This window comes from Dipodomys ordii, unplaced genomic scaffold, assembly GCF_000151885.1.
Source record: "Dipodomys ordii isolate 6190 unplaced genomic scaffold, Dord_2.0 Scaffold196, whole genome shotgun sequence".
Lineage (NCBI taxonomy): Eukaryota > Metazoa > Chordata > Mammalia > Rodentia > Heteromyidae > Dipodomys > Dipodomys ordii.
The window spans coordinates 2351149-2374328 of NW_012267412.1; positions in this window are offsets into that span (position 1 = coordinate 2351149).

Here is a 23180-nt window from a genome sequence, read left to right on the forward strand (position 1 = left end):
CCGTGTGGCTTTCTTCCCACCTTTACCCTTCTCCTTGACCTCATCATATCCTTTTGTCTGTCCTCAGGATCTTTCCTATCTCAAGCACTCAAACCTTCTGTCCCTTTGACTGTATTCTGATACTGGAGTTTAAACAGATAAAAACAAGTGCTCCCTGTCCTCAACTCCCCATGCAAAAACGTGCGTGCGTGCACACACACACACACACACACACACACACACACACTGGCATTTACATTTTAACAAGGATGAGATGCCTCAGAAGAGCACATTTTATTTTTAATGGTTGCAAGAGATTCTTTCTATTTCATTCTCTGCTTCTCCAAATTACTCCACATCACAAACCAACCTGCTATATAGAACACTGAACCAGAATTCCAAACACTTGAGTGTTAATCCCAGTTCTGCCATTAATAGACTATAGGAGTTATACTGTGGAGGAGGAACAAAGAAACAAAAAAAATCACATGGTACATTATAAATACATTAGAAACAGTAGCAAGAAAGGAAAAAAAAAACAACACTTGTGTCCCTGTTTTCACTGTATTTGATGTTGGTGCCCTGCATCTTGTATATGCACTTCTCTAATTTGGGGAGGGGAAGGGAAAAAACAAAATGCTTAAATAGGGATACAGGTTGACCCATTGTAACAATGAGATGTACAAGACACTATGTTGAAAAATGAACTTTACAATTTAGGCGGGGGGGGGGGGAGTGTAGTTGTGGAGGTGAGAGGGAAGGGATGGTAGGGGAAAAACAAAGGAGGAGGCAACAATGCTTGATAGGAAATGTACTCATCACCTTGTTCATGTAACTGTAACCCCTCTGTACAGCATTTTTACAATAAAAACATATTAAAAATAGACTATAGGAAAAAGAAGTGCTTTAGTTTCTTTTTGCTGCTGTAACGAAAGTAGGTGATACATAGAAAACAGATATTTGCTTTTCACAGATGTTCTGGAGAATGAGAAGCTCAAGATTAAGTCTCAGGCTTGGAATCTGGATGGTACTTTGAATGGCCAAGAGTGGAAAGATAAGAAGGCATAGTTCTCTCCAGTCCTTTAAGAAAGTAGCTAGTTCCATCCCAAAGGTCCTACCTCTAAGAATATTGTTTTGGGAGATATGTTTCAATATGAATTTTAGAGAGCACACAAACATTCAAACATTCAAAGAAAAGGCAGTTGATTGGACCTTCAGGTTTTTCATTTCCTTATATTGAAATGAAAATGGAAAAGGTTTATAGATTAATGGGCCTCCCACTGTGTCATCTCTTGGACAGCTTTCTAGTATTGTTTCCATGGTTCTGATGAGATATCATTACACTGACCTGTTTTAAAACTTTCTGTAGTTCCCTGTAATTAATTCAGGGTAATCACTATGCTTCTTATTTGAATATAGGGCGTCCTATACAAATGAATCCCATCCTACCTTTATTCTATATCCTTTCTTTTATTTCTCTTTTTTCTTTATTTATTTTAATGTTTTTTATTGTAAAAATACTGTACAGAGGGGTTACATGAGCAAGGTAAGGAGTACATTTCCTATCAAGCATTGTTACCTCCTCCTGATGAACAATGTTATGTAGTATTGGTTCCAAGTGTTTTACAATCATTAATTCACCTATCCTTACAAATGTTAGTTATTCCATTTTAAAGGTAGGAAAATAAATCCAAAATGCAAGTAATTCATTCAAAAATTTCAGGTTACTTAATGGTAAAGCTATGATCCAAACACAAGCCAAAACTTTTGCACAAGGGGCCTCTCCCTGAGTTTGTCTCACACTGTGTAGCACACTGTGTATGTCCTGTTCAACACCAACTCTGTGTCTTTATTTGTACTGTGCCCTTCCTATAAAATGTTCTTTCTCTCCTTACTCTACACTCATCTAGACCTCTTCCATCTTTCAGGCCTAACCCCAACTCTCTCAAGAGGTTGCTCTTGTTGCCCTTCTTCTCTGCTGCCTTGTCCCCTTGGACCCTCTCTTAGTCCCTTTCCTGTGCTATAACAAAATACATTATACTGAAGAACTTATAAAGAAAAAATTTAAAGCCACATGAAACTTGGTAATTTATAAGAATAGAGGATTACTTAGTTTTGAAAATAGGAAGTCTAAAAGCCTGACATTAGCTTTTCTTGGAATCTGATAATTTTCTTCTGAATCATTATATGGCAGGAGGCATCACACAGTAAGACAGTAAGCAAGCACATCAGCTAAGGTCTCCCTTCCTCTTCTCATAAAACCACTAAGGCCATTATGGAAGCCTCACTCTTAGAACCTCTTCTAATTCTAATTGACACTGAAAGATACCACCTTCAAATAGCATTAACACTTAAGTTTGGAGATTAAGATCCCAACATATGAAATTTGGGAGGACATATTCAAACTATCTTGATTTACTGTAGTATCTGTTGCTTATCTGTCCCTATGAACGTATCCTTGGATGACAAGGCTTTAATGACAAGAATGAGTCATGATTGATCTTATACTTCCTAAAGCATATTAACCACCATCCTGCAACAGACTTTCTTTTTGGTGATGTTTCAGCAAATTTTAGGCTCTTCACATTGGTACAAGGGCACAGCCAGGCAAGAAGAATCCAACTCATTTTATAGATGAGGAATCTAAAGCTCAGAAAGGAGAAGAGATTTTTCTTACAGGTAGAAATAGCCACAAAGACAAATTGAATAAAGATGTTTCTATTCCTAGTCCTCTGGTCTTTCTCTCTGTTATTACTTATCTTTCTTTCCTTCCTTCTTCCTTTCTTTCTTTCTATCTTCCTTCCTCCCTTCCTTCCTTCTTTCATTTCAGCAGTACTATAGATTGAATTCAGGACCTTATGCTTGTTAGGCATGCTGTCTATCTCTTCAACAACACCCACAGTCTTTGATCTTTCTTTTTCAGCAGTATTGAGTCATTGGCCTTTTTTTGAGTATGCAGCAAGTATTTGTTGACACTTTTCAGAAGCCACATAATGTGATGCAATAAAGTTACATACAACCAGGAACATTTGCTGAGCTCCAGGGGTATACCACATGCTGCTCTAAATGTTCCACTGGTAGATCAGGTTGAGAGCTGATCTCAACCTGAGGAGAGCTCCATTGTTGCCATCAAGAGCTAAAGAAAACCACAAACCACAGCCAGAAAGAAGCCAAAGCAGTAAAAATGGGTTGTGCTCCAAGCACAACTACAATAGGGGAGAGAAACCATAATACACAAATGTGCTCAATTCCCTCACAAATGTGCTCAATTCCATCAATTCCAAATATAATCAGACTAAATGGAGGTTGATTAGCAAGCAAGTTAAGGAAGGAGTATTAACAGATGAAAAATTACTAACAGGAGACATTAAATCTGGGGAAATTCTAGCTGAACCAAATTAACAGGATTCTTGCCTGAGAGAGGCTAATGTGACCTGATGTCACTAGGAGTTCGATCAGATATCACAGGTGGGAAGAAGTCCAAAACTGACTTAGTAAGAGTCTTACAAGAACTGGAATGTAGAAGAAAGTACAAGGGCCTTGTTGAGAAGGAGATCAGGAGAACCTGACTAAAGTTTAATCAAGCAAAGAATCTTTGTCATGATACCATTTTCCTCATGAAGAAAAGAGTCACAGAGATATATAATCACAACTGTAAATAATGGAGCCAGAATTTGAACACAGGAAATCTGACTCCTCAAGTAGACAGTTTCCTCTGCTGGCTCAAAAGTCAGTAAATCTAGGTTCTGCCACTTCAGGTTCTCACAGCTGATTAGGATATCCTAAGCAAGGCCAAGGATACAGAAGGCCTTCATTAAATGGAAGCTATGGAAGTTGCCACAAAACGTCTCATAAGAGCTCAGACTGGCAAAAGCTTTTCATGGCAAGGAAAGAATTTGGCAAATGGAACTGTGTACTCAGCTATTTATTTTCAGCTCACATCCACCAAGTACAGATAAAACATTGAGTGCATCACTCAGTCATGAGAGAGAGAGGTAGGCGAGACTGAAGGTCTGACATTGGATTTTAAAAGCTCTCAAATAATTACAGTGTTCAGAGTAAACAAGGCCTTTATGCTTCATTAGGCCACATGTATTATGCCTCCATTAACACACAGCAGTGCTTTCCCATTTCCCATTTTGTGAGACACGCTGAGAAGGGAGCTGAAGTCATCAGTGTTAATTGATAGCGAACAGAAACAAACTTACTAAAAGGGAAATGATTTTTAGGCCCTAATTTGATTAATTATTAAACTCCTGGTACCTATTTTGATGGTGTAAAAGGAAAACCAGATATTGTTAATATTTATTCATGTAAAGAGCCAGCCTGGTTATAGCCTCCACATGCCTCTACCTTTTAGTTGTTGTTCTTGAGTCTTCCATGGTAAGTAAGAAAGCCAGAGACGTATAGAGATAATTAAAAATAAAATGCTATTCCTACTTCCATTCCCCAGAAAACTCAGGACATGTCTTAGGTATAACAATTTGGAGAAAAAGCCTTCACTTTTTTTTCTCCTGGACTGTCCTCTTTCAACCTGTCTTGATGTGTCAATAGCCCATAATAATCACAGCTTTAGTACATAGTAAAAATGCATAGTAATTAGGATAAGAACTTGTCTGAGCAAATGTTATAACACCTATATATTTATAGATGAATATGTAAGTATAGATGCAGATAAGTAGATGGCAGGTAGGTAGGTAGGGAGAGAGAGAGAGAGAGAGAGAGAGAGAGAGAGAGAGAGAGAGAGAATGACAGACATAGACATTGAAACAGACATAGAATAGCCACAAACATAAGTGTGCTGTTCTGGCTAGTGATTAAAGGCTAGACTGTGGAGCTGGATTACTAGTTCAGATATGATTACTGACTAGCTGGTGCGCTTGAACAATATACCTAAACCTAACAATTAACTTGTGTCATTGTTGTGAAATTAAATGAATGAAATAATGTGAAACAACTTCAGTCACTGCAAGCATTTTGTTAGTATCAGTTGTTACTATAGTCACTATTTTCTGTAGGTGCTGAGCCATTCTATGGAGAGGAGGTTTACAGGAGTAAATCAGACTTAGTTCTCTGTCCTCAGGAACTTTGTTACTGAACGCCTTTATGACATTTGCTATTGATAACTGATATAACTTGGGAAAGAGTAAAGAACTTGTAGAGAAAAGTTAAGAAAGGCATTGAAGGTTCAGACAAGATAAACTTCCCAGCTAGGTAGGCAGTGGATGTTGTGTTGTGTGAGAGACTAGGAAGACATGTTGGAGGGAAGAGTGTGGACAAGCACCTAGAATAAGAAGGTATGGAGTGTCTCTACCAAGAGCAGTCATACAGACTACTATTACACTAACCTTGAGAAGCAATAAAGAGAGGGGATGAGTCAGTTTGGAGACTGTGAACAAGAATGTCCAAGTCGGTATGAGCCAAGTTCACAGTTGCAGATGGTTCAAAGAGCATGTCACAAAACTACAGGGGTAGGGAAGCTGGAGTTCACCAGCAAAACACAGAACACCAGCAAGAGAAGGAACTCAGCAGCCACACAGAGAAAGGAGATGACACACTCTCCTTGCTCTTTCTCAACCATAAATGACAGATTTAAGCCAAATAATCAATGCTTTGGCATTCCAGGACTCTAAAATTTTGCCAAGAGCTGGGTACCTCCCTCTCTGTCCCACCATTGCCCACACAACACATTTGTCGCCCCCTCCAATTCCTTCATTTCTATATAAGCAGAGAGGATTCAAGTAGCAATAGTTAACCTCTAAGTAATGATAATAGTAAAGGGTTAAAAGTATAAAATTTGCAGGTAGGGATGGAGTTCAGAGCTGAGTGCTTCTGCAGACAGGATGAAAACAATTATACAGCATGACTACTCTTTCTGAACCTTCGTGTCTTGAGAGTGAATCTATTAAGTAGCTCAAACCACTCTTTTTTAATGAAGTGGTTCATTTGGACAAACACTTCAAGCTAAGAGGCAATGTTACTGCAGCTGGAATTAGAGCGCTCTGCAAAACATTACAGTCTCTTACTGTCCTTTATCCTCCCCAGTCTAGAGCAAGTTGAATTATTTGAATTAATGTTCAGCCAATTGAAATTTAAGCCATTCTGTTCCCCAAGTTTCTCAAGATTCTATGTCACTTGACATGATTGACTTTTTATTAACTTTAATGGAAGATGTGGGCGTGAAGTCCATTTTGTTCTCTGGGACATTTACTTCTTGTTGGTAAATTCTGGAATTTTATTTGACTCATGATTATAAATATACACTGGGTAATGACTACTAAGCCACACTGGGTCCTGAATAAGATGAAACTTCTACTTCCAACTCATTTAATAAACTAACCTATGTTCAGGATTTGAAGAATCACAAGGTCACCGAGTCCTGAGGGATTTTTGTGTTGTTGTTGTGTATTTGAGCAAGCAGAATTTTTGTGCTTAGTATAAGTTGAGATAGAAATTGAAAAAGCAACAAAATCAATGTATTATGTTCTATTAACATAGAATATAATTATCATGTTCAGAATACAATCAACATGTTCTATTCACATGGCTGATTTGCTTTATTTCATCAGAGGATGAAATAAGCAAATAAACAAAACCCATCCCATGTGGAAGGAGTTTCTTGTATTTGTTGTAACAAAGAACAACAAACTTGCAGTATGGAAGCAATGTTTGACAAGAAATGTAATCACTACCTATGTATGTAACTGTAACCCCTCTGCACATCATTTTGGCAATAAAATTAAGTTTAACTAAAAAAAACAAAACAAAAAATATCACCAAAATGTAAGTTTTTATTTATTTGGTTGCTTGGATTTTTGTGTAGCTTTTTCTCCTGTTCCTCCTCCTCTTCCCTCTCTTCTTTCTCCTCCTCATCCTCATCTTTTACATTTCTATCTTCTCTCCTACTTCTTTTACATTTTACAGTTCTAAAGATCAAAAGTCCAGATCCAGTTACAGTGTCTCAAGGTCTCAGAAAGATAATGCAGCCTACAGATGCTCTAGGAGACAATATATTTCCTAATATTTCTAGAGCTGCCTTCCTCAGATTATGGATCCTTCCTCATTTTTCCAGGCAGAAGCCTACACCATGTTTTTCTCTCTCCTATCCTTTATCTTCTGTGCCAAACTTTCCCCTACTTCCCTCTGATAAAGACAGAATGCATTTGTGTACTAGAAATTAGTCAGTTAATCTTCTATCTCAAAATCCACAATTTCATCACCTCTGTGAAGTGGTTTTGCTCTGTAAGGTAATGTTCAAGGTTCTGAGGGTCAGGATCTAGAGCTCTTGGGGGGCATTTCTCAGTCTACCACAAATGTTCATGACCTAGTTATATGTGAAAGGAGTATGGAAGGTGGATGAGCAATGTCTTCCAAAGTTAAGTTAATGTGAGGGCTTGGTAAGGGAATCTGAGCTCAGAAAGCCCACAGATCCTCTTTTCCATAGCATTTGCACAGGTATCCCAGCAGGATGTGAGACTCTTAGAAAGTCTCCCATTTCCGTTTCTGAGGGTTCATGCACTTCCTGTAAGGCCTACCCTTGCATTTTACTCTCTGAACCAGATTATTTCTGATCTTTCTTGTTTCCAAGTCTACCCTGAAAAGAGAAGGAAAAAGCAAGCATTTAAGATCCTAAGCTCCTTTGTTCAGTTTTGAGCTATTGCTCCCAGACATAATCAGGAGCAAACTCAGGAGTAACAGGTAACTCCACAGCCCTAAGAAGATCTTGAAACATGTGGCCCTGCCACAGTGTGATGGCTCTAGAAAGAGATTTCTGAAATCTGTTGGAGTATCCTATGCTCCCCAGGGTAGTGTGAGACCCTGACTTCACTGAAAAGGGCCTGAATCAGGGATGCAGCTGCACATACAGAGGCTGCTTGTCCAAGCTCATCTAGCTTCCAACAGAGATCAAGATTGTGAGGGTCAGGATCTAGAGCTCTTTGGGAGACATTTCTCAGTCTACCACAAATGTTCATCACCTAGTCAGATGTGAAAGGGGTATGGAAGATGGATGAGTAATGCCTCCCAAAGTTAAGTTAATGTGAGCCACTCTGCAAGTCACACAGACCAGAAGAAATGAGAGGAGAAATACCTCTAAGTCTTAATCCTCCTCCCCAGGCTGAATGTCTTTTTTTTTCTTATTTAAGCATCTCATCCTAATGAAGTTGATACATTTGAACTCTGCTCTTCTCACTCACCCTGCCCAGTACCTATTTCCCTTCCAAGGTTCAGGGAGTCTTAGAACTGGCACCATATGTGGATAGATGATGTCCTTCTCTTCTCTGTAAAAAACAAAACAAAAAGACTACCCAGACATAAAGGATGCTGGCCCTTTCTCACTCCCAACATATTTTTTCAACCCCATCTCTCATAGATGAATCCCCTTACTCATTAATATCTAATATTCTGGGTCTTGGGGTTGCATTTAAATCAAGTCTTCTGTCAAGCTTATTGGGCCTAGCATTTTAATTGCTCTCTTTTTATTATTATTTGATGTCTTCTTTTTATTTAATGACTCCTAAGGGCTCCCATGGTATCCAAATTATGTAAGTGCTGGGCCAGGGATAAATGATGCCAGCAGCTTTACAGCCCAGAAGGAAAACATTTAAAGGGAATTTAATTTCATTCTCCTTACATTTGAGAACCCAAAGAAAATAATGGAGAAATTTCAGTTTTTCTCTTTCTGCAACCAGGGGAGAATTTGCAAGAGGAAAAGCTTTTCCTAATAATCAGTGGTGTTTTTTTTTTTAAGTATTCCAAATATGGAGTCAGCTTGCTTAGCCATTTCTTTGTTGTTCTTAATTTGAACAATCCAATGCGATTGCTTTTCAATGTATCTCTAGGGTTTCAGCTATTTTTAATTAGTGTGGCTTCATTTTTTTTATGGCCTTCACTCGAGCTCATTTGTTTTTGATTTTTGCACTTTACCCATCCTTGCCTCCTCACCTAACTCTTCTCTCTCCCCATCACATTCACCCATGGTTTATAGAAGCTAGTAAAATTCTGAATTATCTGTGTCTATAAAGACAGAAATCTCCATTTCTTTCTCTATGCCTTTCATCTCTCTCCCCCCTCCTCTTAAAAGGGATTGGAAATTTATGAGGATTTGTTCTCTCTGTAATGAGGGAAAGCCCAATGAACCGTTTCCTAAGGAAGAAAAAGAAAATAAGAGGTGAGCAATCATGCTTTTTAACACCCCAGTTTTACAGAATAATTCAAAGCTATACCTTGTTTAAAGCCACAGGGCAAGTTAAAAAGGCTGAGCTGAGCTGGGCAGTGGTAGCTCACTCCTGTAATCCTAGCTACTTAGGGGGCTGAGATATGAGGATTGTGGTCGGAGGTAACCTGGGCAGAAAAGACTCTTATGTCCAGTTAACCGCTCAAAAACTGAAAGTGGAGCTGTGATTCAAGTGGTAGAACACTAGCCTTGAGTACTAAGAGGCTCAGGGCCCTGAGTTAAAGCCCCTTACAGAGAGAGAGGGGGGGGGGCATGCAGGCTGAGAAAGAATTCTCTCTAACTGGTGCCACACAAAGAAGCTTACCTCACTCTGCATACCTAGCTGCGCTGTGCTGAGAGCTGAAGGACAAAGTAGCAAGTGTAGGTCATTTTGTCCCTCAGCTCTTATCTCTTCTTCCCAGAGCTCCTGAGCTCCTGTCTCTGCCCCAGAGCCTGTAAGTGCCTATCTCTCCTCCTTAAAGTCACTGCAGGGTTGTATTGTGGCTCTCCCGTTGACAGAATACATAATTGAGTCATTAAGCTAGTATTGCAGAAGATACTCATATGGAATATGACACAAGGAACAAAGACTGTCACAAACCCAAGAGCTCAGAGAAGAATAAATTTCATGAGAGGGCCAGATAAACCCGTGAAAAAAGTATGAGAGCCTCAAACATGTTCTATGCAACAAACCAGAAAAATTTCTAATATTGATAATGGTGAAAGAAAAGAAAAAAAAACAGTATTTCAATCAACTAAGAAATAAAACTTAGACTGCATGGATTCTTATATTTGGCTTCTTGATCATTCTCCATAGTTCTTGAAGATTGTGATAAAAGTTGTCCATTATTTTTCTTTATTGTTGCTTGATACCATTAGAAATTAATAACAAAGTGTGTAAGCACATAGAAGTTGAACAATGCACATTTGAATGAAAAGCAAGTCACTGAAGAAATCAGGGAGGAAATCATAAACATCTTAGAATTAAATGAAAATGAAAACAATTTAACAAACTTTGCAACTCAGGAAAAGCAGCTAAGAGAAAAGTTAATATCCATGAGTACTTACGTTTAAAGAAAATCAAAATGGTGTCAATGGCTCACACCTGTAACCCTAGCTATTCAGAAGGCTGAGATCTCATGATCATTTTTCAAAGCCAACCCTTGGCAAGAAAGTTAATGAGACTCTTATTTCCAATTAACCACCAGAAATCTGGAAGTGGCACTGTGGCTCAAAGTGGAAAAGCTCAGGGACAGTGCCCAGGCCCTGAGGTCAAGCCCCATGACACAATCTCTCTCTCTCTCTCTCTGTTTCTCTCTGTCTCTTTTTCTCTCTCTCTCTCTCTCTCACACACACACACATGCACACATACACACACACAAAGAAAAGAAAAAGGAAAGGAAATCAAAGAGATCTAAAATAACGTAATGACATACCTCACCTTCATAAGAAGAAGAAAAACAAGCCAAGCTCCAAATCAGCACACAGAAGGTAATAACAAAAATCATGAAAAACTAAAATTCAATATTCTTACATCTATATTCATCAAAAATTGGTTCTAAACTTTCTTTTTTGGTTGTATCTTTACACAGATTGGGAAATAGGGTGATATTGGCTTTATAGAATGAGTTTGACAGCATTCCTTTCTCTTTTTATTTTTTGGAATAATTACTTCTTCCTTAAAGATCTGGTAGAATTCAGCAGTGAATCTATATCATCTTGGGCTTTTATTGTTGATGATGGTGGTAGTGGTGGGAAATTCTTCACTATTGTTTCAATCTCCTAACTCATTTTTGATATATTTGTTTGTATCCTATTGTTTCAATTTTGGCAAGTTATATGTGTCTAGAAATTTATCCATTTCTTCTAGATTTTCTAAGTTTTTGGAGTATAAGTTTTCAAAATATTCAGTCCATATTTCTTGCTGAAGAGAAGTCTGAAAACATTGTCTTCCAATCATTGATCCTCAGAGATTCATCTGTGGCTTCCCTAATGTATTGGTATTGATTCTCTCTAGGCAAGGGTCTGTAGCAATTCCCCTCTACATTCCTGGGCTAGTAGATACTATTTTAACATCTTCACTGCTAGAAGAGTACACCTCCTAGTGGATTAAGTACAGGTCCAAATAGGTAGTGCTCCCCAATTCCCTGGCTCTTCTGTTGGACAGAGACTTTTAATTGGGTGACAAGGCTGCTTCAGGATGGTATAGTGCAGTTGGCACTTTCCATCTTGAGCCTAGGGATCATTTTGCTACTCACTCCATATTTTGATACTCATTCTGCCCAAGGTTGATGTCCTCTTCTCCAAAGTCTGACTAATACCCAAATGTAAAGCACTCTTTATTCCATTTCTTTAACCAGATTAGCTATTTCTCCTTTTATGGGTTTTGATGGTTCTAAAAGCAGGAATGGGACTCATTGCACCTAAATTCTTCCATTCACAGCCATGGAGTTATTCATTGTATTCTCTCATCATTTTAGTAACAATAGAATTAGTCATAGTTGCCTTCTTTAACTTATATTAGTAAATTTTGTTTGCTTTTTAATCTCAGTTTTTCTAGCTAGAGATTTTTCAGTTTTATGGATCTTTTATAGCAATAAGATTTTTTTACATTAATTTTCCTAAACAATTTTTATTTTCATTTTTATTCTAAATTTTTTTATTCTAATTTTTCCTGTTTAAGCTTTATTCACACATTTCCTTCTAGTTTCCTACAATAGAAGTTTATTTATTTTAGCTTTCTTCTTTCCTAATATACTATTCATTGCTTTAATTTTTCTGCTACCCACTGATTTTGCTTCCTCTCAAATTTCAATAAACAATATTTATATCTTCCTTTAGTTAAAACTATATTGTAGTTTCTCTTGTGACTTTTTCCCTTTCATTTATGTGTCATTTAGAATTATATTGTTTAATCTTCAAATCGTTTGGAAAGTTATAGCGACTTTTCTGTTGTCATTTTCTAGTTTAATCACATTGTGTTCTATTTTTTTCTAATTTTGTATTTTTAGTTCATTCTAGTTTGGCCTGTGGATGTTTCTTTATCAGTATTTCCTTTATTAGAATGTAAATTGTAATGTGTTATGGGCCAGTGTGGTTTATACCAGTTAGTGTTCTATGTAACTTTAAGGAGAATGTGATTCTGCTCTTATTAAATGAAACAATCTATATATACTAACTAGATCTAACTGATTGATGTTGCTGTTCAGATCCTATATATTTTTTCTGATTTCTTGCCTCTTAGTCTTCCAATTATTTGTAATAATAACAAAAGAGTAGATGAATGGATTAAGAAAATGTGGTATATTATGGAATATGGTATATATTTCATATACCAAATGTGGTATATATTATGGAATTCTAAGCCTCCATCAGAAAGAATGACATTGCCCCATTTGTTAAGAAATGGAAAAACTTGGAAAAATTATATTAAGTAAAGTAAGCCAGGCCAAAAGAAACATAGGTCCCATGGTTTCCTTTATTTACAATAACTAGTATAAGTTTAGGACAAGCAGAAAAGATCAAAAGCTATGTACATATGACCATATAAGATGATGTTAAGTGAAATGAAACCCAAGATAGGAACACAAGTGGTTTTTTTCTTTCTTGCTATTGTTTTTAATGTATTTAAAAATGTACTATGTGATTTTTTTTTGTTTCTCTTGTATGTTCTCTCCCCTCAGTATACCTTTGCATCTTATATATAGATTTTTCTAATTTGGGGAGGGGAAGGGAAATAACAAAATACTGAAATAAAGGTACAAGTTTACCTATTGTAACAATGAGATGTACAAGACACTATGTTGAAAACAAACTACAACTTGGGTGGGGGCCAGGTAGAGAGGGAAGGGATGGTAGGGGAAAACAAAAAAGGAGGTAACAATGTTGATAGGAAATGTATGCATTACCTTACTCATCTAACTGTGACCCTTCTGTACAGTATTTTTACAGTAAAAAAGCATGAAAAATAAAAAAGTTGTACTTTGTAGGTGTTTGCAGGTATCTACATGTATTAGGTTTCTGCAGGTAACAGAAATTTTGGTTTCCTTTCAGTTTCCTTGGAAGTCATCTTTGGACTTTCCTAACTAACTCCTTATGTAAAAGCATAGTCTTACAGCTATCTCAGTTATTATGTTCTGTTATTCTAGAGAAGGCCTATTAATACGGTGGTAAGATGTTGGACAGGAAAAATACTCCATAATCTCTTTGCTAAATCTAAGTTTTGTTAGTGGTCCTGAGTTTTTCTTACAGCCAGGAATATAGAATATATTTAGTATGTACAAGGCCCCATGTTTGATCCTAGAGAGGGAGAGACAAGACCGACAGAAACAGAGAAAAGAAGGAAGAAAGGAAGGAAGGAAGGAGGAAGGAAGGAAGGAAGGAAAGAAGGGAGGGAGGGAAAGGAAAGAGAAAAAAAAGTGTTTTCTTTTCCAGATCAGAAAAGACTCTTGCAGAGAAACTGAAGAATCTAATGGGGCTCTTGGATATAAAACACATAAAACTATGGATATCTTCCTAAGACAAGGTTCCCAAGAGATTTAATTCTCCAGCTTACCCTATGCTGAGCCTCCAGAAATATGTCAAAATTATAATGAAGTGTTCCTACTCATGACTGACTACAGTGGAGTATAATTCTAGTGAGTTGATCTGGTTGTGGTGATATATATTGGCTTGCTTTCTTGTTTGTTTTCTGTATTTTCTTTTTGGTACTGGGGATTGAATTTGGGATGTTGCACTTGCTAAGTAAGTGCTTTGTCACTGAGCTACATCCTAGCCTTAACTTGTTTTATGGTGATGGCTTTCCCTGTGATCTCAATTCTTTGATAGATCTACTGAAAGTCTTATTTTAGTTTGTTTAATCTTATTCTTGTAATTTGGAGAGAGGATGTCCAAGGTTTTTCTGTATCAAAATTAAAACCATAGCCTTCTTGCTATTATTATTAGCATTTTATTGTTTAGCATCATCATCATTATGATTGTTAATTCTATTTTCCTAAAATCCTTTTTGTTATGCTTTGCTTTTGGAAGCTGGTACTACAGTTTGATCTCAGGGCCCCACACTCATTCAGCTTGCTCCCTTGATTGGCTTTCCACTGATTGTTAACCACAATTGAACTTTCTTCTCTGTCTTCCTTTGGGTTTCCCTTTTGGTTTTTCATTATTTACAAGGATTTCTCTTTTAATACTTAACCACCTGCATGAAGAATGACTTTCTCTGGGACTCTTAGGTCCTACCTCAGTTCTTTCCACAGAATGGATGATTCAGGCTATATAAACCCAAACATATGAGCACAAAATGACTTTCTTACTACATTTAGAGCAGATTTATTAAATACACAGAAAATAAAGATATGATTCCCCTTCGCAAATTCCTAACCTAAAATGCTCTGATTCTTTATTAATCCCATTAAGTCTCCAGCTCCCAAATTTCCCCTATGCTCTAAATTCTATCTCTTTCCAATAGACTATCTTGATGACTCAACATAAACTTGTTCTTTCCTTTCCCAGTCTTCTGTGATATAAAAAATATTTACAAAGGCACTTATTATGTACCTTAAATATTAGCTATTTTATTCACTGGGACACGAATATTTTGAGGGCTGAATTTTTATGGGATTCAGTCTTGCAGCATCTAAAGTAACAGAGTACTGCTTTGTGCAGAATGTTATAATATCTCCCAAGACTAGTACCATTTAATGGAAACTGAGATTCTAACATCATTGAAACATTAGTTTGTTCTATTAGTTTTTTTATCTTTTTTCTTTTGTTTCTTTTTTCATTTCTTTCTCCCTTCTTTTTTTCTTCTTCCAGCAAGAATATCCTCATATAAAAAAACTGAACTTAGAATAGGGAAAAGAGAAAAGAATCAAATAAACTTCTCCTTCTGAAAGTTTCATATGCAATGTGAGGCATTATTGTTAAGATTTTTTTCCAAAAATGACCCAGCTCACTGATTAGTCCAATAATGGTCTTATGCAGCAGTCAAGGCAACATGGTTATTGCTATCTTACAAGTGAAGAGAAATTTAGACGTGTTAAATGATAGAGTAGTTGTGTAGATGCTGAACACTAGGTGAGACTGGTGGCTCTAGATATCAAGGGCAATCTTGTAAGGATTTGCAAACAGAATTATAGAATAAAAAGAAATGCAAAAACACATGTTTCCTATACTAACATATCATAAGAGCAAAATTATTTACACATGAAAGAGTTCCTGAAACCTTATTCTAATAAGGTGAAATTTCCATTTTTTTCTATGAAAAATAACCAATGAAATTACTGCCACTCAGTAGAAAGTTTGCAAATTAGACTGGGTAGCACACAGTGCATGGGAAATTATAACAGTCATCTGAAATATAGATATGCTGGTACACACTTGTTGGCCTAATTACTCAGAAGGTTGAGGCAGGGCAATCTGTTGAAAGCACAAGTTTGAAACCAGCGTGGGTAACATACCAAGATACTATCTGAAAATAGGTTTCTTCATAGATTTATTTTACCTGTTCTCCAAAACTGTCCAAACATTGTCATTTGTTTATTCCCCTGTGTGTGGTAACTGAACAATTTAACCTCTGTTGACTTTAGCAGTCTCATGACTGTGTACTACGGGTTTGTCTCTAGATCTACCCCCTAGAAGCAACTTGATGCTAGTTGGCAGGGTGCCAATTTAACTCTTGTTCCTAGCTTGGGCCATATTAACTCAAACTTTCTGTCCTCATATAGTCCTAAAGGATTTCAACCAATTCTATACCTCATAAGATGTTATTCCTGTTTATTGCTTTGTTATCATGCAGCCAAGAACAGATGAACAGGAAGCAGCAACTTTTCTAAACATCTTGGTAAACCTATACCTTCCATAGGGGAGCAAATAAAATACACACCTCTACCCATCATTACACCCCTCTCCACACATATATCTAAGAGCCTTTAACTCCAGTAAGCCTCTAGGATCAAACTAAGACATCCTTACTGTACTTTGCTACTTCCTACAAGAGAAAAGAGAGCAGTGAGCTCAGATTTGGAAATCAATATGTGCTACATTTGGACATATTACAAACGCTCATTAGCTATGTTTCAGGTGATAGGAAGGCTCAAAAGAAAAGAACTCTCTGCAAGTCTAGGCTGCAGTACTATTTTGACTGTAAATCCCAAAAGCTCTACAGTATTTGATATATGTGTGTGGCACATAGCAAGGTTTTAGGGTATATTGGGCTGACTGTGTAGGTGATTCACACTTCGGAATTTAACGCTTCTGTTTTCTACAGAAAATTATGCTCCTTAAACAAATAAACAGATTCTGACTTCTTCTTAGACCCTATTACAGATTGGATGCTTGGCCTTAATCATGGATGTCAGAAATGGCTCAGGATGTTGGAGTGTCACATAAGAATAAAGACAGCACTCAAAAGGAACCTGGCAATGCAAAGTTTACTTCTGCAGAAGGGTGTACCACCAGTCAAAAATCTCGCAGGCAAGCACACAAAGCAGGCAGGCTGCTCCCATTTTATCTCCAACCCAGCAGGCTCCTCCTTTCTGCTCACATTGACAGAGCTCAGGTTCATAGTCCACAAAAGGATGTGGCTTAGTTAACAAGATGTAACTAAAATTCAAGGAGCTTCTAACAGGATGTCTTCATTAAAGTGTGGCAGGAAAAGGATGTAACTAAAATGCAATTAACAATGGCCAAAACAGGAACTTTTCCAGAAAAACAATTCTCACAAAATTAACACCAAGAAAGCAAACTACTTTGATAGAATAGATGCTTTTCTCACATGGACCACCAATTTATAATGAAACATGAACTTCCAAAACTTGCATTTTTGTCCCATCCACCAACCCATACCTTTCAGTGCACATAGCAGCACTCCAGCAACAGAGAAGTGATCTGTAGGCAAGCAATCTTAAGCACATCTTGAAGGCACAAGTAAGTTGCATGCAGAAGTGGCTTAGATACTCATAGTCCCTACTCCTATTACATCATATCTTCTATGTATCTGAAGCCATAATCTGAGCCTCATGGAGGATCTGCTTGACTAAAGGAAAAAGTAGTGACCAGTCAGTCTATAGAGGCATCCACCCCAAATAGAATAGTTCTAGCACTACAGCCACACTGGTGACTCTGATGGGAGACACCTCCAAATGAACAGAACCTGAAGAAGTACATACAATCGCTTGCTTTTCTGCATCAGAGAGAGGGAGCTCTTGGTGTACAAGGAAGGAGGTTGTACTTCCTTTGTAGTAGTCAGTGTTCACTTTTGGTATTGCACTGTGTTCTGTGGTCAGTTTTCAGGAATAGGTAAACAAATTTGAACAGTTCTTACAAAGAGCATCCAAGATGGTATACAGACGTGCCAAAGTAGTATATAGGGATAAACATATAACAGCAGGACCCATCAGCTGCACTGGACATTGACCAAAATGAACTACGCAACACAATGGCGGCGATGGGAGAGAGGGAACAAGTGGGAAAGAGGGACCAGCTGATGCTGTGCAAAACAAAAGAAATGTACATACCACCCAATGTGGAAGAAATAACTGTATTACAAAGCTCATAGAATTAATAAATGTTATAGACCATGATAGACAATTTGCTCCATGAAAGTTGGAATGTGTTTGTGACTTTAACTAAGCATCACTAGCCCACAATACTCTGAAATTTGGGAAATTATGTAACCACTTGATCACAATAAAAATTTTGAAAAAACAAAAAAAAACAAAGAGTGCTAAAGAAATTTAAAGAATTTAGTCTGAGGAATAAAGGATTCAGAAAATAATTGTTTATATATTTTCTATTAAAGGGGCAATTCTTCAGAAGATCCAGCTTTTTTTAAAACTCAACTCATGGTTGAGTTTGGGTAAGTGTTTGAGTATTTTAGACTTTGCCAGAAAACCATGCAGACATCCAGGTACAAGAAACAAAGAAAAGGTTTATTGCCAGCAAAAGGACTGGCAAGACCCTTTCTCACAAGAGAGGAATGAGAAGTGCTGGCTATTCTCTGAGGTGACCTACATAACCTAAGATGTTTAGGAGGGGCTAGAAAGAGCTAGGAGGCGGAGACACTGGTGTGGACATGTAGACCAGGGGCTTCATTATGGAGGACTAGGATTTATGGCTGCTGTTCACATAGTAGATAAGGGGTCCTGCAGCTGCCCGGACCTGAAAGTCTCTCTTAAAGGCTCTTCTTGCCTTATATGGTGGCAGCTGCCATAGAGAAGTATCATCCCAAAGTAAAGGGAGTGAGAGGCTGATCACTTACTGTCTTTACTAAATGGACCTAGTGTTGCCTAAGAAACAAGCACACTAAGCTTTGGAAAGGGGAAGGAATGTGCTATGGGAAGAGAGCTCATTGGCTAACAGTAAGTTATTTAAATACCTGCACACCAGTTTCTACATCTCAAAAAGGCAAACAACAACAACAAACCAACAACAACAGAGGTATAGGTTTCTACCTTCATTATAAACATGTACATTATGACATGTGTGCTGGATGCTAGTGGCTCATGCCTGTAATCCTGCTAATCAGGAGGCTGAGATCTGAAGATCTCATTTTGAAGTCAGCATGAGCGGGCTTCAAAATGAGAGTAAATAAGACTCTTATTTACTCTTATAACCACCAAAAAGCCAGAAGTTGGGCTGTGGCTTAAATGGTAGAGCACTACTCTTGAGAGAAAAGCTCAGGGACAGCACCCAGGCTCTGAGTTAAAGCCCTAAGACTTGCACACACACACACACACACACACACACACACACACACACACACACACACAAATGCAATATATGTGAAGATTCAATGAGATAGCAATTACAGAGTAGTTCTATAAACTGAAAAGTATTTTAAAAATATAATCACCTCTTCTTTTTTCTTTTATCAAAAGCATTGGCTTGTATATGCCAGTCACATGCTGGGAATTCTGAAAGACATGAAGTCTAATCAAGTCTAGTCTTCTTAGTCTCAGAACTTTTGTTTTATTTAGAAAGTTAATAAATGTAAGTAGTTAAGTTGGTACATGCATCCATTTCTGCATTTATATACATGCAAAACTAACAATACAAGATACCAGGAGTGTGGGTATAAATTGTCTAGGGGAATATCTCATAGACAGAGCCCTGGGCTAGCATGTGTTGGTTCCATCACCATCACACACCAAGAAAATAATAAAATAGGATAAATGTTAACTAAAAGAACAGCAAAATTTACCCAGCTTGTAATGAATAGAGTGATTTATTAGCGCATATGTATGATAAGTATGTTGAGATTTTTTTATATAAGATCAGATTGCATTTGAACATGATACCACTAAAGATTTAGAGATTGTACATTTTTTCACTATTCTTTCTAAGCACAGACCTCCAACATAGTTGACAAAAGGTTTCAGGAACAGCCTGCTTCCTCATGAAGAGTGAAAAAGATATCCCAACTATACTGAAAAATAGACCTGTACTATACTAGGATTGATCATGGTCAGCCATGAATTAATCTCTACGCACAAGGATGATATATTCTAATCCATTCTAGTTCTAATATCATTCCTGGATTAAAAATGAAGTCAATCTAACTGACTAAGAATACACAGACAGGTGGTTAGCCAAAATTAGTTAGGACATGGCTGTCATAAAGTGGAATGAATATTAGAGAAGAAAAACTGAAAGAAGGAAAAAGCAGCAGCAGCAGCAGCAACTTTAGATATCTGCCCAGTGCAAAGGCAAATATGTGAACCCTAGCTAAGATCTTGACAATTCAGATGAAATGAAGAGCTGGAGAGCCAAATAATTCTATCTAAGGCTATAGAGCTTGCTTAGAGATCTTACTCACAAAGACACTGGGTTCAGCCATATGTAATAAGAAATGAAAGTAATGATGGAGAAGAGAGTGATGAGAAGGCTCATAAAATCATTGCCTTCAGCAGAGTTTGTGGAAGTGAGTGGGTGAATGAGTGGGCAAATATGGATGGAAAAGTAAGGGAGAAAGAACTATGTCCTAGTTAAGTTTGTAAGTCTTGCTCTCATAGTGTGCATCTTGGAGTCAATAAATTGCTACCCAAGGAGAGCAGTTCCAGGGAGCTTAATGTTTTCCTTCAGCAAATGTACCATCTGACCTTAATGCAACATTAGAAATGAAAATGTACATTACCATTTTTTATATACAGGAAAATTAGAATTAAGCAGCAATTATCTCAAAGTGCATTATCTTTCCTATTTGAACTGCCTGAATTTCCTTAAGATATTATTGATTTTAATAATACTGTTTTATCACAATGACCATGTCACCATCTTAATGTACTTTCTATGTGAATCTAATAGAAATGAGGTGGCTACTTACATGACCCAAAACATCTATCAGAAACTCTTGAGAAACATATAAACTTGAGTGGTACAAATGCTTGTAAAAGTTAGCTTCATTTATAAATTAAAAAAAAATTTCAGGACATCAAATCTTAGCCTCAGGCCAGTATTTCAAAGGATATCACTACAGAACCAGAGGATGAAGGACATGCTTTTATTCATTATGTGTTGTTTATAGGAAAATATGCTCGGTGTGGCAGTTCCTGTCTATAATCCCAGCTGTCCCAGAGGCTGAAACTGGAGGATCATGAGTTCAAACCCAGCCTAGGCAACAAAATGAGGTTCTGTCTCAAAACAAAAAGAAGTGGGGAAGGAAAAAGGGAAGGAAGAAGGAAGGAAGGAAGGAAGGAAGGAAGGAAGGAAGGAAGGAAGGAAGGAAGGAAGGGAGGGAGGGAGGGAGGGAGAGAGGGAGGGAGGAGAGAAAAGGAGGGCAGGGGAGAGGAGGGGAAGGGAAGGGGAAGGAATCCAGAAGGGGAGTACTTTGCAGAGAAGAAAGTTTTCTTACAGTTTTGGAGGCCAAAAGCTCAAGGTCTGTAGGTTCTATCTGCTCAATCTCTGATGTGAGTCTCCTGAATTTGTCAAAATACAAGGAGTGGCATCACATAACTGGACTATATGTAAGAGAAAGGTCATATGATGAGACAGGAAGCAAGAGTTATCAAGTAAGGGCTATCCTCACTATTTTATAACAACCTACTCTCACAGGAACTAACCTATGACTGTGGGACCATCTACTTCAAATATCAGCATTAATCCCTTCCATAACTTATCTCCTTCCATCATGGCCCACCTCTTAAAGATCCACCTTGTCCCAGTACTTTTACTAAGGACCAAGTTTCTAGCATATGAACCTTTGGAAACATTCATATGGCTACTGCAAGGTAATAAATGAGACAAATGTCATTGCTTGTTCACTTAAAACTAGGGACAAGAGATTGTAGATGTTTTAAGCCAGTGAATGAGAGATGGAATAGTAAAAGGAAAAACCTGGGATTCTAATTTATTTCCATTTATTCCATTCATACATTTAGTAAAATGAATGTTATATTAAATATGAGAAAAGAAACACAACAGACAGTTCTTGGAAAGTATGCCTGTAAAAACGTTACAAAATCAAACCCTAATCCCAGAGTTTAAACTCTCTTCTTTGCGGGAGACCAGTGACTCATGCCTGTAATCCTAGCTATTCAGGAGACTGAGATCTGAAGATCGTGGTTCATAGCTACCCTAGGGAGTAAAGTCTTTGAGATTCTTATCTTTGATTTACTTTCCCTCAAAATCCAGAAGTGGAGCTGTGACTCAAGTGATGCAGCACTAGCCTTGAGCAGAAAACCTAGGGACAGTGTCCAGGCTCTCTCACTGAAAGAAATAACATGTTGCTCAAGATTACTGAAGCATGTAACAAGAAAGAAAAAAAAACATCTGAAAGGGTCATTGTGGGTAGAATACAAGAAACCCAAACTAAACAGGAAGTTAAAAATTATTCCCTCCATTGGGAGAAAATGGGAGAGATGGTAACACTTCAAAAAAGAATGTACTCATTACCTGACTTATGTAATTGAAACTCCTCTGTGTCTTTACAATTAATAAATTATACTTTTTGTATAACAAAACAAAATGAAACAAAATCTGTATATGTAATCTTAAATGGCTCAAAATCATAACTCCCTAAGCACTCATATCAATGTAAAAATAGAAAAAGTCCATCACATCTGTCAAGGACACTAGGATCTCTTAATATAACACTCTATCTGCAGAGATGGGGAAACTGAGGCTGAAAGGCAAGTAATTGTGTTCAAAGGTCTCATTCAATGTAAGCTTTTAATGAAGGCTAAGTATATATGTGAGCCGGTGACTACCTAATTCTATTTTCCACAGTGAGAATTTTCCAGCTCCTAATAAATAACTGATAACTAAAGATGATATTACAAAACTTAAAAATCCCCTGGCACTCATAGAGTATATATACTACTGGGAAAACAATTAAATTGTGATCCCTGTATGCTTCAATACTAATAATGTGGCTCTATTACTCCACTGAGCTGGTTGGTAACCAGATGTACATAAGGCACTTAGCATAGACAAATCTTTTAAATGTACGTGCATTAATACCCAACTAAAATTCTTGTAAATAAAGGGTGCACTGGCACCTCAAATGATGTTCTGTTTTCACAGAGATTAGTAAAGTGGCTTAGATGGTTTTATTCCCTCTTGTTTGATCAGCTGCTAGGGAATTAACATCCACAAAGCCGCATTCATATTAAAAACGTGTTATCTAGCACAAATATTTTAAAAGATGTAAAATTCCCTTTGGTTTTTATATATTCCAACAGTAAGTTCATATGATGCCTATTTATACTTAATCCACATATTTAGATATTGTTTATTCTTCCAGAAGCTCTGGATAAATACGAAGGGAGCTAAAATGATATCATAAGGGTATTTCTTTCCATGAATTAAATTATGAATGTTTTTGTCTTTGCCTTAAGTGGTACCACTTAGAGTGTAATACTATTGGTTATAACGTATTATTTTTTATTCTTTTTTTGATAAAATATATAAGATTTAAGATGTCTTTCAGATATTCTGCCATAATGATTTTAACTTCTGATACCTTTGATACAGTACAGCATTCAGTGAGGTG